The sequence below is a fragment of the Macaca nemestrina genome, chromosome 4 (genome assembly GCF_043159975.1).
Source record: "Macaca nemestrina isolate mMacNem1 chromosome 4, mMacNem.hap1, whole genome shotgun sequence".
In the NCBI taxonomy this organism is placed as follows: domain Eukaryota; kingdom Metazoa; phylum Chordata; class Mammalia; order Primates; family Cercopithecidae; genus Macaca; species Macaca nemestrina.
The window spans coordinates 104,432,983-104,447,638 of NC_092128.1; the positions used below are offsets into that span (position 1 = coordinate 104,432,983).

At 43.3% G+C, this 14,656-nt stretch overlaps 1 long non-coding RNA gene across 1 annotated transcript; it reads right to left on the reverse strand.

The window, feature by feature from the left end:
• Positions 1-156: 156 nt before the first annotated feature.
• LOC105475844 (uncharacterized) lies at positions 157-14,395 on the reverse strand. Its single transcript, XR_983686.3, has 3 exons — positions 14,197-14,395; positions 10,643-10,852; positions 157-395 (listed from the first exon to the last, which is right to left on the reverse strand). It is a non-coding gene; the product is annotated as an uncharacterized lncRNA (long non-coding RNA).
• Between the last annotated feature and the right edge of the window lie 261 nt (positions 14,396-14,656).

Genomic DNA, 14,656 nt, shown 5'->3' on the forward strand with positions numbered 1-14,656 from the left:
CATGTCTGCTAGAGCTCTTTTGTGGCTTATGCTTGCTGGGCTGTGTAAGGGCAATAGCCATCACCTGTGAGTTTTTAGGCAGAAAATCTGACCTGGTCCTCCTTTGTCCCTGTTGGAGCTATAGAAAAAAAACTGAATGTTGGCACATATGAATGGGGAAAAAATGGACTTGTGTGCTGGGTCTCTGAGAAGACAAAGGCAATGAGATCCACTCAGGCCAACCCTTCCCCACCACCTCTTACCTGTCTTGGCCAAGGATACTAGGCACTGAAAGGTACTCCAGGTTCCCAAATGAATACTTGCCTGATAAGTTGCTTGATTATCCTGTAGTCTGGGCAACATTTCTTATTTCTGCAGCAACTTAATTCAACTGAAATTTCCCCTTCGTGGGTCACCTTAAAGCAAAGATCTCAAAGATGTTAAAATCACCCACTAAAGTTAATTATTTTCCATGTGACCTAGACCTCAAAGAAACAGACTTGTTTTCATCTCACCTTCTCACCCTCCATGAGTAGTAGCTGTATATGGACTATGGGAATTCCCATGGAATCACCGTTCTGAAAGGAGAATCTAGCTGGAGCTGTGACCTTGGCATTGGAATTCATTTCAAAATTGACACTCCAGGGGAACTTTCCATATGCCCCACCTCCAAGGCACAGTGCACACTTCTAAAAGTCTCAAAGACATTATTTATAACAGTGTCTGACAAATGGTGGCACTGCACCAAAACGTGTAGTGTGGATTTTCCTCTTGTTGGCTATATTTGCAATTTTGAGCCTCCCAGGCACACAGCAAAGTCTTACTGTCTATGTGAGCCAAGAAATTTCATCAAGCTGATACTGCCTGAAGGGATGGAGAATTGAGGACCTTGTTTGCAGGAGTAGGTGGTCGATACATATTTATTCAATAAAATATTTTTGCTTTTAAATAGAAGTTGAGTTTATAGGGAGGTGTTGTTTTAAGAGAAGCAAAGTGACTTGCAGAGAGGTCCACTGTCTTTAGTTAGCTCTTTAAACTTAAGCAGTACATTATCAAGTTGACATTTTTAAAAAAGATAGTACCTGATATTGGCGAGGGGTTGGGAATGGACATACTGCTTCTACATTGCCAGTATGAGTGCAAATTGTTAAGGGCTTTTGAGTAAAAGTATTTGTGTACTATAATAAACTAATACCTCTTTTAATAATTTATCCTAAGGATGTAATCAGTGATACAAGTAGAATTATATACACAAGGATTTTCATAACATCATTCTAAAAATGAAAAAATGGAAATAATAAAATGTCCAATAGGAGGTAGTTAATTATCATAGATATTCTACAAACATAAAAATAGTTTTTGACAACTACTTGATGTCAAAAACGATTGTTATCTGAATATAATGTTAAGTGAAATAAAAAGCAGGGAATGAAACTAGAACTAATGAAATAATTTTAGTAAATAATATCTGTAGGAAAAGGATTAAAAGAACATAATTACCAATATATGTTGGTTTATATCTGGCTAGTAAGATCATAGAAATTTTTCTTTACTTTTCTCTACTCATCATGTTTTCAACAACAAACAAAGCATTTTAAATTTACACTTATAATTAACTCATAATTTAAAAAATTCCTAAATGGAATTTTTGTTTGAAGAACTAAGAAATTTATTAAAGGATATAAACAAAAGTAACATTATTTATTTGACTAGGCCCTGTTTTATCCATGAAAGTTGAGGCCTCTTATAAGAAATACATATGATAAAATGACAAAACATAATTAAAAAATCAGGATTGAAGAAAAAATAAATTTGAATGCAATACCAAGACTAAAAGGTAAAAATAGAACCCAGACCTATAGGCCAAAAAGGCATACCTAATTGCATTAATTGATCCATAAATTGGATGATGTTTCCTAGTGGCTGAAGCAAAGAAGGAAAGCGCCTGAGCAGTGGGTATGATTTTTGCTGTGCCTTAGCAGTAAAAATTTCCTTAGGGGAAGCAAAGTTTATCAGCTCCCAGCTTGAGAGGCATTAATGTGGGACTTTGTCTGTGAGATGAGGTGAACAGATTTCTTGGCAATTTCCCTACTGCAGAAGTTCCAATAAGACTATATTTGTGGCACCCATCAATGAAAGTCAATGGTGGGTCTTAAAACATGATTTAGTGAGTAATTGTATGGGGCCTGTCCTACTTTGGGTTCTTCCTAAAACAGAGCCCGAGACAAGGACTAGTGTAATCACTTCCCCTTGAGAGTAAGGTGGCTTAGTGACTTGCTTTTAACAAACAGAATATGGCACAGATTATGGGATAGCAATTCCATGATTATAGTCCAAGAAATTGCTAACTTTTGTCTTGTTGGCAAACTCTGTCCCTTGGTGGTTTTGATGAAGTAAGTTGCCAAGTTGGGAATGCCCACATGGCAAGGAACTGAGGGCACACTCCAATCCAAAACCAGCTAGAAGCTGAGGCCCTTAGTCCAGCAGCTCAGAGGAACTGAATCTTGCTAACAACTGTGTAAGTAAGCTTGGAAGCAGATCCTTCCCCAGATGAGCATTCAGATAAGACCCAACCCTACGTAATAAGTTGAGTGTACCTGATAAGTTGATTGTAGCTTCACGAGAAACCATAAACCAGAGGACCTGGCTAAGCCAGGACTGAAATTCTGATCCACAGAAACTATGAGATTATAAACATGTGTTGTTTTAAATCACCAATTTTGTGGTAATTTGTTATGCAGAAATAGATAATTAAATACAGTCATATTCCTAAGATCCTGGGACTTGCTGACTAAATCTACAACCCACACTATCAGTCACTTCCCTGCTAGCTCTGAATTTACCTCCTTTAGGAAGTTTTTCTTAACTACCCTAGACATAACGAACTCAGTTTGTGACCTTTATCACTGTTAATGTTTTATTTAAGCACTTTCCATATTGAATTGTAATTTTCTGTTTACTTATCTATCTCCTATTAGACAGTGAACACTTCAGGGACAGGGACTGATTCATCTCTGTAACGCTGGCACCTAGCCCAGACCTGACACCCAGGTTCTTTGGAAATATTTATTGAGTTAATGAATAATTAATTGCTTTGTGAGACAATGTAAACATACCAACAATTCAATTCTAAAGATGTTTATTGATGTCTGCAATGTGGCAGCTGTTGGGCCGGGGGCCAGGGACTCGAACTTAAGCAAATCACTATTTCCTATCTTAAAGTTGCCAGAGCCTAGAAGAGGAGACAGGCAAGCAAAAAACTGTCAACACAGAACAGTAAGCAACATCAGAGAGGTGTGAAGTTGAACCATATAAAACAGCTATTCATGTAGGTCAGAAACAATTGAATAAGGGCAATGTCTTATGATTCAACCTATTAAAGATTCTGCTGCCAGGACACAAGGTAGAATAATTAGTGAATCTGATACGGTCTTGATCTGTAAGGGTTTTAATTCTAAGGCTTGGAAAAATGACAAAGACATTGAAGTCCTCAGCAGACGGTAGAGGATACCTTGGACAGATAAACCAGAGCAGATAATCCAGGCACAGATTGGCTGGGTCATTTCCCACAGGCTGCAAGCACAGTGCCAGCTGGGGCTGCAGTCCTCCTGAGGTAAGACTGGGGCAGGATGCACTTCCAAGCTCACTCACATGGCTGTTGGCAGGATTCAGTTTCTCACAGACTGTTGGACTTAGGGCCTTGGTTCCTTGATGGCTTTTGGATGAAGGCCACCCCTATCTTTGCCATGTGGGTCTCTCCATAGGGCAGCCTGCATCATGGCAGCTGAATTCCATCAGAGCAACGCGTGAGAAAGCAGGAGGGAAGTCACAGCCCTTTATGACCTAATTTTGGCCATAACATCTTGTCACCTTTGCAATGTTCTATTTGTTAAGTTTTGAAGCAAATCAAGTCACATTCAATGTAGGTCCAGCCACAGTCAAGGGGAGGGCATTATTGGAAGCCATCTCAGAAGTTCCCTGCCACAGCAAGCAATTTCCAGACTCTACCAGGGACTTTTGTCTTCATGGTGAGAATCTCCTGCTAGACCATAAGGAAATGTTCTGGTAAGCAGGGGCAAAAGGATTACAGTCAGAAGAATAATCACTGATTAATACCCAGTCGTGTGCTCAGAGTTATATCGTGCAGAAGGGAAATAAACTCCAAGGAGCATGAAGCCAGTACCCCTTCTACCTTCCCAGCCCATTTACAGATGAGTGAAGGAAAAGCCCTGGCTGCTCTAATGAAGTCAGCACTTTCATAATCATAAGACAGCAGTGAATTAGGATGCAGTTCAGGTTGTATAAACTGAGTCGTGGTGCCCACCATTGAGTTATACTACTCAAGGGGCTCAGGTCTGACTACTCCTGAGAGCACATGCTCAGCTCTGGGCCACGAGTTTTAAAAGACACTCTGGGGATTACATGAAGAGGACCAGCCAGGATTTAGAGAAGCCTGGACTCTACATGAGAAGAGGAGCAGTAGGAAGGATTGAGGCCTCTTGCATATGGAAGAGGAAACTATAAGGGAACATGAAAACCGTTTTAATCAGTCCAGGAACAAGTGGACTTTCTCTGTCTAGCTTCAGGGGACAAGAACTAGAGAGAGAGAAGAAGCTGTCGGGGCAGTGAGGGCTGATTTCAAGGCCTCTCTCTCACTAGAGGTGTGTGAGCTGAGTGAGGCTGGGTTATGTGAAATGATGTTGGTGCTTTCTTGATTAAGTAAGAGAACCCTAACTCTAGCAAGCTTGAGCAGAAGTGGCTCCCACAACTGAACATGGGGAGAACAGAGACACTGGGAATGGCCTCAGTGTTCTCCACTCATCTGTCTTCTCTGACCCTGTATGCAAGCCAACTTTGCCATGAGGTGGGATTCAGGAATGCCGACAAATATGGGCTCACATCTTAATAGCCTTATGGTCAGGTAGGAAGGCTGTTTCCAAGTTCCTGTCCAAAAATCCAAAAATTAACTAAATGTCTGCCATACACTGGACACAGGCCAAGACACTGAGGATGCATCAGTGAGCAAAACAAACTTCCATGTCCACGTGGAAGTGACATTCTTGAGGAATTGGCCTAGAGAGATTTAGATACCCATCCCACCTTCAAGTGCCTCTCCAGTCCGTCCTTTGCACCCTGGGAACCTCTGACCACGTACCTGCCTGTCCTCCCTCAAAAACTTGCATGGCTGTACTTTCTTAGAGCATCTCATTCAAAATCCCCAATATGGTAGTCAGGGCCCTCTACAATTGGGCTCCAATTTCTCTACTTTCTCCATCATGCACTCGACTAAAAATAGAAAGCAAAAGAGGCCTTTATGGTTCCCCAGGCATGTTCTGCTCTTTTGTACCTCTATCCTTTGTCAGATTGTTCTTTTAGCCTAGACTCTCCCACTACCATCTCTCCTGGAAAGTTTAACTTTCTCTTAATCTCTGTCTCAAAACTTATCTCCTCTATGAAGCCTTTCCCAATTTCTCTGCATCTTCTGTCATCCATTTCCTCTCCTTCCCTGTCTGTACATAGTTTATTTCCCCTGCCAAGCTCTAGCTCATTTTCTGTGCTCTGTAATATATAGTAGGGCTAGGCTCATCGTGACCCTACCATTGCTCATGCTGTTCCCTTAGAAGCATCAACCCTTCCCTTCCATTCCTACTTGCAGAAAGACAACTCCTCCTTCACCTTCCATTTACTCCCTGCTCCTCCTCACCATGCAGCATTCAATCCTCTACAGATGGAATTATATATCTTAGTACATCTCCCTTTGTTGTTGAATGTTCTGAATACGACTAATCTTCCTATTTGATTATAAGCTATTTGAGGGCAGGAGCCTCCTCTTTTCACTAGAAAAAAAAAAAAAAAGTCTTCAAAGTGTGAAGCCCAGTCCTTTGTACATGGCACTCAGTTAACAAAATGCATGTTGGCTTGATTGCAATTAGGTTGAATGTAAAACCCTTGAGACCTGTGCTTTCTGTGGGTCATGGCTCCAATGTGAATACTTAGAAAATGTTGAATCTCACTAACATAATACAGATAATTTTGTTTGTTGTGAAAATGTATTTTCTTTCTTTCTTTTTTTTTTTTTTTTTTTTTTTTTGAGACAGAGTCTCACTCTGTTGACCAGGCTAGAGTGCATTGGCAAGATCTTGGCTCACTGCAACCTCCGCCTCCCAGGTTCAAGCGATTCTTGTGCCTCAGCCTCCCAAGTAGCTGGGACTACAGCTGTGTGTCATCAGGCCTGGATAAGTTTTGTATTTTTAGTAAAGACAAGGTTTTGCCGTGCTGGCCATGCTGGTCTCAAACTCCTGGCCTCAAGTGATCTGCCTGCCTCAGCTTCCCAAAGTGCTGGGATTACAGGTGTGAGCCACTGTGCCCAGCCTGGAAATGTATTTTCATGTGTAAAGAGTTCATATGCAACAAGGATCATTTGTCTTGTGCTGTCATTGCTGGAAGTCTAGCTTGCTCATGGAACAGGAAGGTGAGGGCATAGCACCAGTGTTGGCTCTTTGAGAGATAACTGAGGGGCTGAGGCAAGTATGAAACTGAGGCTATGCCGAGATGTCCTTGATCCTGTGATGGAGTTCTGTCCCTTTTCTCCAACTCTTTTGGTCAAGCAATATGGTCTATAAAAGGCTTTTAGATTGGTCAAGCTTTCTGGGTGGCCCTGAGCTAAAGCAGGGAGTGAGCCTCTCATTCATTCACCCCTCAAACAGTTATTGAACCTCTACTCAGCATCAACCACTGTGTTAGATCCTGGAGGGATAGCGGTGTTACGGGTTGAATTGCATCTCCCTCAAAAATATATGTTGGGGTTTTAGGCCCCAGTCCCTCAGAATGTGACTGTATTTGGAGATGGGGGTTCCTACAGAGGTAATTTAAACAACCAAAAAAGTCTATTCCAGGGAGTCTGACACTGGCAGACAAATGTGTAGTAGATTTAATCTGGGTCTTTTTTATTTCTTTCTCTTACAGTTCCCTACCTAGTTCTTAAGTAATTACCTGACAAGCAAAGGGGCTGTTATGCTTCCTTTATGTAGGCCTGAACTTTCTTTAAAAAACTGATTATGGAAGGCTGATAAATTAAGATCTTTAACATAAAGTGAGGTGACATTTAAAGCAAAATAAAAGTTATTTAGGATTTTCACATTCGGAAGGAGGAATAATTACATCAAGAAGCTGAACCTGAGGTGAATTCAGCAATTGGCAACCTGAGAGACTATTCTCCTCCCCCGTGACAGTACTTGGCAGCCCAAATGTTGTAGAGCAGAAGCCATTCTTTTAGAAGGTTTCAGAAGCCATCTTGGTTATCTAGTTGAAAAATCACAGTGTTGATAGTTGATTCAGTTGGCATATGAGTCATCTTATATTAGGCCTTTTAAAACTCAACACCCGAAATCTTGGATGCTCAAATTTCGACTGGATTGACCTTCAAAATCTGGGAAATGTGTCAAATGGTGTTAGCAAGCCAAAAGGCTTGCTTTTGTTTTGGTTTCCTACATGCTCCTCTGAATGGACACAGCTTAGAGGCACAGAGGGCCTCTGCCGTGTGGGCCTGGGTCATTGAGATCTGATCTGTCAGTTATATTGGGTTGTCTAGACGTAGGTGTCGTTCTGGATTGCCTCCAAGGTCATGCAGAGCAAGGGCGGCCAAGTAGGAACAAACCAAACACGCCCTCATTCTGAAGCTGGGAGAGCTCAGCCTGACCTGTGAAGCAGGCAGGGAAGCCCCAACTCCGAGTCTTTTGTTTTTCTACACCTAGCACCTTCTGCTCTGCCAAATTTGTCTGAGTTTGGTGTCTTATTTCTGTCCACTGCAGTGGCAGCCATCTTTTCCCCTCATAACCTTCTGTTTGTGGGCTCTCTTCAACCATGAAAGCCTGGAACCTTATTTATATTTGAACTCATTTTTACACATTCTTGTTCAGATTATCTGAGTGATTCCCTGATGCCTGCTGCTGCAAAACTTTCATCTCATGCCCAGAAAAAAAGCATATCACATTGGGAAACATTTCTATTTTGAGGGGGCTAAGTGAGGTACCTAGTCACTGACTCTCGCCAACCCTGTCCTGTGTCCCCAGTGTCTATGTGATCTCTGATGATTAAGGGTTGTAAAAGAGTCTCCAGTCTGGGAAGGGACGCTCAGGTCCTCCCTGGGATCCAGGCAGCACAGGTTTGAGAATAGCTTGGTGGGTGGATGAAGGAAGGCCATGGACTCATACACTGTTGGTGTGCTTAAATATGATGGTGTCAGACTTCTGGTGTTTAAAATAAGGTCTTGAGCCTTGTAGACACATCTTGAACAGCAACAAAGGACAGCATGAAACCTGAAGTTAAAAGTGTTGGCCAGGCCGACTGCGGTGTCTCACACCTGTAATCCTAGCACTTTGGGAGGCTGAGGTGGGTGGATCATCTGAGGTCAGGAGTTCGAGACCAGCCTGGACAACATGATGAAACCCTGTGTCTATCGAAAATCCAAAACTTAGCTAGGCACGGTGGTGCACACCTGTAATCCCAGCTACTCGGGAGGCTCAGGAAGGAGAATCGCTTGAACCCGGGAGGTGGAAATTGAAGTGAGCTGAGATCGCAGCACTGCACTCCAGCAAAGGGAGTGAGACTTCATCTTAAAAAAAAAAAAGTGTTGGCCGGGCGCGGTGGCTCAAGCCTGTAATCCCAGCACTTTGGGAGGCCGAGACGGGCGGATCACGAGGTCAGGAGATCGAGACCATCCTGGCTAACATGGTGAAACCCCGTCTCTACTAAAAATACAAAAAACTAGCCGGGCGAGGTGGCGGGCACCTGTAGTCCCAGCTACTGGGGAGGCTGAGGCAGGAGAATGGCGCAAACCCGGGAGGCGGAGCTTGCAGTGAGCTGAGATCCGGCCACTGCACTCCAGCCCGGGCTACAGAGCAAGACTCCGTCTCAAAAAAAAAAAAAAAAAAAAAAAAAGTGTTGGTCAGTCATGGTGGCTCACACCTGTATTCCCAGCACTTTGGGAGGCCGAGGCAGGTGGCTCACCTGAGGTCAGCCTGGCCAACATGGTGAAACCCTGTCGCTACTAAAAATACAAAAAGTTAACTGGGCGTCGTGGTGGGCGCCTGTGATCCCAGCTCATTGGGAGGCTGAGGCAGGAGAATAGCTTGAACCTGGGAGGTGGAAGTTGCAGTGAGCCGAGATCGTGCCATTGCACTTCAGCCTGGGCAAGAAGAGGGAAACTCCATCTCAAAAGAAAAAAAAAGTATTGCTTGGCAAGGAATGATGTCACATGCTGAGGGTCTGTTTTGTAGTCTCTTTACTGTAAAGCTCTACTTGAATTCTTGAATTGAGGTACTTGTTCTCATCTTTCTTCTTACACACACACACTCACACTTACACACACACACACACGGCCAGGATTAAGGTAAGTTGAGTAAAACACTTGCCCTGGGCACAAAACTTAAGGAGATGCCAAAAAAACCCCACAGTAATCAAGATAAATAATATTTTAATGCAATCTTTTTAAAAAATCAGAATTAATGTTAAAAACCCATGATGCACAGAATGTCAAAACTTTAAACAGAAGTAGGATCAGTATTATTGATTTTTCCTTTGCCTCGGGCTCCAATACAGTTTGTCATGGCATGGTACTGTAACTGATCCTGCCTTTATTTAAAATGTTGATGTTTTGTTTATTATGGATTTTCATGTTGATTATGATTTTGAAGATATCACATTAAAATGATGAAGACAAAAATGATTTTTCTTGATTACTGTGGTTTCTGGAGCCCCCTTCAATTCTGAGTGCTTCACTGGCCACCCCCAGTCCTGGCCCTGCAGACACAGGAGTCAGACAGACACATATAGACAGACAGGCATAGGTAGACACATACAAACATCCTCTCTACAGTTCACAGGAATGTCGTTTTCTTAGTGTAAACTATTATGCTGTCCATTATTTTATCTTTTTCTCATGCTTTGATGAGTGCAGCTTTATGTAGTAGTTCTCTCATGAGAGTCACCTTGATGGGAATATACATTATATTATTCTCTTTATCTTGATAATATTTTATCAGCTCATATATAAATTGTGCTTTGGCCCTCAGGAGGGATCTCTGTTGATGTAAACATTTTTCAAGCCCTTCAATACCGAACTCACCTTGTAGATGTTTCCACAGTAGAGGTCCCCTGGGGCCTCAAACCTCACAGGTCCCCAAACAAATTCAACATCCCCGCTGTCCCAAGCTTCCAGCATATTTACATCTTTCACCATTCACACAGTTAACCAAATCAGAAACCTGGGACCGTGATCAGCCCTTCCTGCTCCCCTTCTTTCATTAAGCCCTTTCCAATCTGCTTTTGCAGGAGCTTTTGATTTCTCCATCCACTGTCACTGCTAGTTCAGGCATTTTCTCTCTGCTCTCCTCCAAATGGACTAGAGCCTCTTTACCCCACCCCTCCAGACCTCCCATTGCATTGCAGCTGAGGGACATCTTGAAAAGTCAGGCTGGAAGTGCCTGCTGGTTGGGTTGACTTCCTTTGCATGGTTGTTGAAGGGGTGATGGGGCATGTGCTTGGATTGAATGTCTTCATGTATCTGGCACTGGTTTACAGCGGGGAACACACAGATGGCTCAGCTGACCTCATGCCCCACCGCCCTCCTCTATGCCACCTGCTGCAGCTGCATGACACTCACCAGACACAGCATCATCCTTTCTAGTCAGTGGTGGAGATGACAAATCACTCTGTGGTTCTCTTGGCTTTAGTTAGTCACTCTTCATGTGGTACTCCATGGTTGGAAGTGTATTTAGCTTCACTTTTTCTAAAACTGGTCCATTTCTACCCGAACCTGTTTAGTTTGGTGCAATTACAGGTTAACTTATGTTTGGGGGAACAGGAAGAAGACCTAGTAGGAAGAGAGGAGAAAAGGAGGGTATTAGAAATGTTCCATCCAGAGGAATTTATCAAGGCTAGGAGTAGATCTGGAGTCTTCTCAGAGGCCACAGGAGACACCCATTCCAGAAATCCCTAGAACTGAGAACAGAGTTGGCATGGGTGGAAGTTGAAGTCTAAATTGTCACATCAGGAAGCTGGAGAGTTGCTAACCAAATGGGTAGGGATAAAAGCCAGAGTATGGGATCAGAAATCCAGAAACTAATGGATAAAAGCAACTGGCAGGAGACCAAGAGTGGCCTGAAAAGGGCATTGAGTGATTGCCCAGGTGGGATGTGGGGAGGTGGTGTCAGCCACTGGCTTGTTCCTGTCTGGGACAGGGTGCAGTTTAGCTGTGACCAAGGTCTGGGGATAGGATGTCTCAGATATGTTAGGTCTGACCCCAAAGTCATAAGAGTCCATGGGGTGAGGGTTGGAAGGAGAGAGATTCAGTAGGGTGAGACTGCTAATCTACTACCTATATCCTTAGAACATCAGTTTTCTGAGACTCTTCCCTGAACCCTTCTTAAATCCACTATTAATAAAATATGATTGCCTGCTACAAGGGCTCAGTAGCTTCTCTTGGGAAAAAAGAGAGAATCTGAATGACTTTGATATTTAGCTAGTTGTGTAAATTCCCTAGAGTTGAATGAAAGAGAAACCTGGAACTGCAGTAATGCTGCTTTTCAGCACATTTTGTTATTCTATAGACCAAGAACTAGATCTTATCTCCCCAAACATAACCATCTATCATATGCATTTCTACATTTTGGATTAGCCATGATAGATGGAGAAGGAGGCAGTGTTGATTCTAAGCACCACGTTTAAACACCGGAGTTGTTTCCCTTCCTTCCATCATTTTCACAACTCTGCTAATTGCATGGTAAATGACTCACTGACATCAGTCAGAATGAGTAAGGGTTTCATAACTGGACAAGATAGACCAGGCACAGTGTGGCTGTGGACCTGAACTTCACCCCCCTTGGAGGTGGGGGATGGAGCCTGGGGAGCCCTCATCCCATTGCACTGAGAAGCCTTAACCATTCATATGGACATGTCCAGTCATTTTGCCCCGGAGGAAATCAGGCCTCCATTTTTCTTGCATGTTGGGAAGCTTCCTCAGGGGCTTTCAGGGAGTTATTTGGCAGGGGGTGGGGACCTAGTGAGCCATAAGGGAAATGGCATGACCTGCAGCCATACACTTATGCACTGGAAGAGGAGAGACTGTCCGTCTGGCTCAAAGTTGCATCCTAGGGCCTAGCACAGCGCTTGGCACGTAGTAGGAACTCAGCAAATACTTGTTGAATAAATGAGCGGGAACTCTTTATCAGCTTTGTGAACGCAGGCATATTTAATCATGTAACACTCAATCGGCCGGGCGCGGTGGCTCAAGCCTGTAATCCCAGCACTTTGGGAGGCCGAGACGGGTGGATCACAAGGTCAGGAGATCGAGACCATCCTGGCTAACCCGGTGAAACCCGGTCTCTACTAAAAGATACAAAAAATTAGCCGGGCGAGGTGGCGGGCGCCTGTAGTCCCAGCTACTGGGGAGGCTGAGGCAGGAGAATGGCGTGAACCCGGGAGGCGGAGCTTGCAGTGAGCCGAGATCGTGCCACTGCACTCCAGTTTGGGCGACAGAGCGAGAGACTCCGTCTCAAAAAAAAAAAAAAAAAAAAAGACTCAATCTAATCACAAAGTAGGGACATTAACACCTGCCCTAACTTTATTACAGATTGTTGTCAGAAATTGCTCTTTAACCATGTACAAATGTAAGTCATTATAATTAGACTTCCTCTGTAAAAGAAGCACATTGCTTTATGAATACCATAAAACTGCAGCAGATGTCAGAAGGGAAAAATTGTCCAACACAGGATGATAAATCCTTGATGAGCCAGAGTGCTCAGAGAACGAGGTGTTCTAGCTAACTGAATTTCTGTTTAAGTAGGAAGTAAACAGAAAGTCCTTTGTTTCAATCCACAGTGATACTCCAATTCCTCGTGCTAGGAAGAACAAACTGATCATAGTACCCCATTAACAGTGAAGGCTACTGCTGCATCTTTTGGCCATTGTTCTTAACACCATTTCTTCTATGCTATAAAAATCACTGACTGAGGACAAAGTGGAGACATGTTTCCGCCATCCTGTGGGCAGGCTTAGGTATGATGCTTTATGAGTATTAAAAACACAAAGTGTTGAGGAGGGTGGGACCAGGCAGGGCAGAATCATCTGATTGTGAAGTAGCTCTTATATGATATTAGGGCAGTCCGATACTCAAAGTCCAAAGAGGATCATTGCAGTTTTGTTTTGTTTTTCAGTCAGCAAACATTTATTATGTACCTACTATATGTGAGGCATTGGGCTAGGTTCTGGGTTTACAATTATGAAATTGGCCCGGGCACAGTGGCTCACACCTGTCATCCCAGCACTCTGGGAGGCCGAGGCAGGTGGATCAACTGAGGTCAGGAGTTCGAGACCAGCCTGGCCAAGATGATAAAACCCAGTCTCTACTAAAAATACAAAAATTAGCTGGGCGTCATGGCAAGTGCCTGTAATTCCAGTGACTCGGGAGGCTGAGGCCAGAGAATTGCTTGAACCCAGGAGGCAAAGGTTGCAGTGAGCTGAGTTCATGCCACTGCACTCCAGCCTGGGTGACAGAGCAAGACTCCATCTCAAAACAGCAATAACAACAAAACAAAAAACAAACTATGAAAATGACATGGTCTCTGCACTCTACAAATCAAAACAATGCAAGGGAGATTTTTGTTGTCTTATCGCTCTAAGATCTAAGAGAGATTTTTTTGTCATCTTGTTGCACTGTGGTTAGTGAGATGGTAAGGCTGATCACAGGATGCCAGATAAGCACGGATGTATATTCAGCTGGCCTCCTGGCAGGGAAGAGGGGACACACCTGTCAGGTGTGGCCCACCTCTGAGGAAATGATGATACTTAGGTGGGCCAGGGTGTGGGGCTGGGTGACTGGCTGGATTTAGAGCCAGTTGCTCTGGGTTTTGGAGAAGGACTCTAAGCCCAAGAGGTAGTAGAGTCACGGGCAGGGAAGCCAAGGCACACACAGCAATCTCTAGATTAGGCTGGAGGCATGGAGATCAGACCTGGCCAGACACATGATGCCTGGGCCATCAGATACCAGGACCCCTCAACTCCACTTAACATCATGTTTATTCATTCAAGCATTCCTTCAGTAACTTAAAGCTTTGAATGTCTGTTCCCTCTTCTGTGATTTGGGGAAAATAATGTAATAAACATATACTGTCCCTGGCACAGAGTTGGTACCCAATAAGTGGTAGCGGGATACCTAACCTTTTTTAATTTTAAACTGTTTTTCTTTTTCTCTTCTTGCAGCTTTCATTCTTCACCTTCTCATGCTCCAAGGGAGATGTTTTGTTGTCTTGTAGCCATGATCTTTTTCCTTTTGCAGCGTCACTATGTAGTACATTTTCTCTTTCTCATGTATAATAAACCAGAGGGAAAGGAGGAGGCTGTGAGAGAACAATTGAGATTTGCCTGGTGACATGCTTTTGATAAGAATATGGAAGATTAACTTAATTTCCATCTTACAAAAGGATGTAAATGCCTGAATGTAATATGTTCTTAATGAATTTCCTTCATTAGGAAAAGTATTTCAAAAGGGATTCCCCAAATTGAAAAGAAGAAAAGTTTAGAAATATATTTTTAAAAATTATATTGGTACCATGCCAGCTTCTGAGTAAAGAGGGACACTTCCATTCTCACGGAAGAGTCTAGTGGACATTTTTTGTCT